We start from the raw sequence: 5,227 nt of genomic DNA on the forward strand, positions 1-5,227 counted from the left end.
TATATATGTATACAGGGTGTAGATAGTATTTGAGGACACATACAGTTTTAGTCATTATTTTATTTGACTAGTTTTTATTGAATTTCTATTTCAGAAAATAACAATGACTGACCCTATGCTTACTAATGAAATGAAAAGGCATGCTGTGGTTGTGGCTTGGAAGGTTAAGCATCGTTATTTAGAAATCTCTTGTTTTCTGAAAGTTACAAGATCTTGTGCCCACAAGATTTGGTGTGAGTTAGAGAAAGAAGATGGAAGCAATTTACCTGTATCAAAATGTAAAAAACATTCCAAATGTTCTCATTCTATCAGGACACCAGAATTTATTCAGGAAGTTAAGCAAGACACTGAAGATAATCTAGGAAAAATCAGTGAGGTCAACTGCAAAAAAATTTCGTGTGTCAGAAAAAACTATCAGAAATGTTGTGCAAATCTTATGTGATGAGGAGAGAGGTCAATTCATGTCAGAAAAAAACAAAAGAAAACCGTTTAACCAGATCCAAAAGACTCTTGAACAAACTTACAAAATCCATCAGAAGATAGTGTGATTTAGTTTTTCTCATATGAGAAAAACTTTGACCAGGACCTGAAAACTAACAGAAGAAATGATAGATGGCAATGTGCAGTTCTGAGGTTCCAAATGTAATACACTCAAAATTTCCTGCAAGTATCATGGTTTTGGGTGTTGTTTGCAATGAAAGACATGTGATGCCTTCTCACTTTTTTCCACAAGGCCTTAGGGTGAATGCTGCTGCATATATTGAGATTCTGGATAAAGTTGTTAAGCCTTGGATCAACAGTGTATGGAAGGCCTTATGTCTTTCAACAAGATTTTGCACTATCACACATGGCTGAAATGACACAAGAATGGATATCCGACAATTTGCATGATCACATCACCCCCAACATTTGGCCTCCTAATTCTCCAGATCTCAATCCACTGGACTACTATGTATGGAGCATCATTGAGAAAAATGTCAACGAACACCCTTATAGTACCAAAGATTCTTTGAAAGCTATCATAGTTCAAGTCATGGCAATATGAACAAGGACCACTTAATCCAAGCTTGAAAACGATTTTGACCCCACGTAGAGGCAGTTATTGATGCTTATGGTGGTTTTATTGAATGAAATTATTAAATTGATAATCTAGTTTTATGTTTATGTTATTTTTATATAAATACAGTTTGTTTTTTTTTGTTATATAAAGCATTCTTTTAAAACCATAAATCTGTCTTCAAATACCGCCCGCACCCTGTATATCTATGTATATCATCATCATCATCATCGTTTAACGTCCATCTTCCATGCTGGCATAGGTTGGACGGTTTGACTGGGGTCTGGGAAGCCAGGAGGCTGCACCAGGCTCCAGTCTGATCTGGCAGTGTTTCTACAGCTGGATGCCCTTCCAAATGCCAACCACTCCGAGAGTGTAGTGGGTGCTTTTTTTTACACACACACACACACACACACACACATATATATATATATATATTATTTTGCTTATAAGTTACAAGATCTTTTGCCCACAAGATTTGGTGTGAGTTAGAGAAAGAAGATGGAAGCAATTTACCTGTATCAAAATATAAAAAACATTCCAAATGTTCTGATTCTATCAGGACACCAGAATTTATTCAGGAAGTTAAGCAAGACATTGAAGATAATCTAGGAAAATATATATATATGTGTGTGTGTGTGTGTGTGTATATATATATATATATATAGAGAGAGAGAGATATGCATTACACATGTATATTTGTATCTATGCATGAACTCAAGTTCAAACAAGCTAATGAAAGTGTTCTCAGTATCTAAAGTCATGTTATTTATCTTGTTGAAATTTGAAATATCTTTACTTTGAGTTAGGTATTGTAAGCATGTGCTATATTAGAGCACAATAGTAGAGGCATTATACTTGAGATATAACACACATCTCCCACAATCATAAAATAAGCTTAGAAATATTTTATGGGTAATCCAACTTTAAGTTTGAATGTATGAACACATGCTGTCAAAGATTTCTAAAATTTAATTACTTTCTATTCGATGTCAAATCATAGATTACATGGCAATTTTAATAGAAATTCAATTAACATAAGCTATTCTTCTTGCAATCATTTAGCATGCCCAGTTAACCATTCAATTTCCAAAAATATCTCCAAGTACAATAGTCTTTTCTACGAGTATCTGCATTTCCCCAAACATTTACAATCTTAATAAGCAATTTACATTTGAAAGTTCTAATTTTTGTAATAAAGAACGACAAGACAACAATAATTGACTCAGAATTTACATTAGATTAGTTTACCCAGAGTTTACAATAGATTAGTTGAAGGTTTAGCTTTTATCAGCCAATTCAGGCAATTAGTAAACCATAAAAGAAATTTTCACAAGCTGTTCCAAGCACATGTCGATTTTAAAGAAAACAATTTTGGTGGCATTTAAAATCAGAGAGCCTATTCTGTTTTTTCATCTGTGCATCTATGGCATTTATTATTCATATTTATGCTTAGACCAAATACTCAGCCTGAATGCACCTTGAAACCAAACTGAATGACATAAAAGATCTACCAACCAAGAACTGGTACAGTCAATTGGTACAGGCTTTTGGTCAATTCCCATCTACTCAATGCCACCATGTTTGGATCGTCATCATCTTCCATAAAAGCAATGCTCAACCAATATTGAAATCTAGGCCTTCTTCAAAATGAATATACTCTAACCAGATGACTGTGCATGTATTCATTTACTCTGAAGTAGGATGTTTTACTAATTTTCCAATTGGTTGGACAGTAACTTTACCAATAGGCAGCCTACCTATTTTTAGGTGGAAATTTTCACCAAAATTGTCAAATATATTTTTTTTTTGTTACAGTAAAGTTTGAACTCACAATCAAATGATGAATAAACAGTCTAGTGTGTACCCTAATTTAATCACAGTGCTTCTATTTTGTAATTTATCCCTGGTGCTTTATCTTCTGTAAATTTAAGTGAGTTAGTATGGGGAGTGTAACTAACAAAAACACAAGAACAATATCAATTTAAAATTAGATGCAAGGAATTTTTGGTCACGGTAAAAATGACACTTGGGTTTCAATATTCTGGGATTTTTAACATTTCTTCCAGGGATAACAGGAAAAGCAGATTCAGTTTCAAATATAATTTTCATTACTTTTATGAGATTTTTGTTGTCTTAAACAACATTTGTTGTGCTTCTTTACACCTAACAACTTCATACTTATAAAAGAATCTGTAGACAAGCTGTTACACTTATTGTATAGACTGTTTATATGTTTTTTCTCACCAACAACATGTGGTATGTTAGAAATTTTGATTGTTTTTTCTCTAGTAAAGATTTTCCTTTGTTCATTATTATTTTTTTTTAGGATTGTTTTGTGTGATATATGAGCAGGAAGTCAAGAAACTAAATATTTTGTTCATTTTTGGAATGTGTTTAGTTTTGCTCTTTGCTTTTTGACATAAAACTGTTTTATTTGTTTGAAAAATAAATAGAAACTGAGGAGCGAAAACAGAACAAAAAAATACATACACAACATATATACATATATATGTATATGTGTGTGTGTATATATATATATATATATATATATATATATATATATATATATACACACACACACACACACATGTATATATAGATGAGATGATGACAATGAATACGGTATAAGTCACAAAACCACAAGTTTATTATAGTTTCATAAAATAAGATTATATTTATGTACATACATTTTTGTCAAGAGTCATATGGCCTCAGCTAAAACCAAAACTTGTTTATGAAATTACTTTACCAGAATTTTCCGCCCTGTTTTACATTGTTCATAGTTCATGAAAACAGCAATCCTTTATTGGCCACAAGGACCTGTATAAATAATATAAAACATTTCATACAAAAATGGTTTACAATACTTGAGAAGTTAATAATAATTAATCTTGCTTTCTGCTCTTTGCTACCATTATGAACAATTTCCTCTCTGATCCCATAACAAGGTACACCTGTAGAGTGATCTTGTGATTTCCAGCATCATCAGGATCTGCATATTCATACAGACCCCCATCCAACTGTATATTACTATGGGTCACCTCCAGTCAATGGAATGCACATTGACAAAAAATTACCTTTAACTTTTCTTTGAAGGACACATATGGAAGTCCCCTCATTCCTATGTTATGTCCCTCATTGTCTTTTTTATGGGGATGAGGAGTCACTGGATTTTCTTACATACCCCTTATGTGTATTATTTTTTTCAGAAGCTGACCTATGTGCAGCATTTCTTTCTGGCCCACAATATGTTAAAAACAAAAAAGTGTCCTGCTATTATAGTTGCTTTTGTTGTTATAGTTTGCACTTTTGTCATCAGATTCTTTTTTTTTTTTTTTTTTTTTTGAGGTACAAATGGCTGTGCAGTTGTCATATTTTCTGTTTATCTTTTTAAATATTTTCTCTTTGCAAAATATTTAAGGGAGTATTTGTTGCTTGTACTTCCTTCTGCTCCACCAGGGCTAGACATTTTGTATTACAAGGAAAAACTGCTAAAAACAAAAAAAAACTATCAAAATATAGAAAATAAATCAATATTTTATTGACTTTCATAGAATAGAACTCAGAATGTAAAGAACCTGAACAAATACCACCAGGTATTTTTCCTGTGCTCTAACAATTCTACCAGCATTCAATGACAATAATAATAATACTTTCTACTAGAAGCACAAGGCTTGAAATCTGGTGGGAGGGAGTAAGTTAATCACATCAACCTCAGTGTATAACTGGTACTTAATTTATCAACCCCAAAATGATGAAAGGCAAAGTCGACCCTGGCAGAATTTGAACTCAGAGAATAATGGACGAAATGCCTGGCATGCTAACAATTCTGCCAGTTCATAATAATAATAATAATGTTTGTAATTTAGGTACAAGGCCAGCAATTTTTTGTGGAAGGAGGGGTAGTCAATTATATTTACCTCAATGCATGACAGGTACTTTATTTTATTCTTAAAATGATGAAAGGCAAAATTGACTTCAGCGGGGAAAGAAATGAGATCTGTTTAAAACTATTTCTAAACCGCAACAATGATTAATAATAACAACTATTATTATTATTATTATTATTATTATTATTATTATTTTTATTATTATTATTATCCTTTCTAATTTTGGCACAAAGCCAGCAATTTCAAGGAGCAGGGAAGTCAATAACATCGACCCCCC

The sequence above is a fragment of the Octopus bimaculoides genome, chromosome 5 (assembly GCF_001194135.2).
Source record: "Octopus bimaculoides isolate UCB-OBI-ISO-001 chromosome 5, ASM119413v2, whole genome shotgun sequence".
In the NCBI taxonomy this organism is placed as follows: domain Eukaryota; kingdom Metazoa; phylum Mollusca; class Cephalopoda; order Octopoda; family Octopodidae; genus Octopus; species Octopus bimaculoides.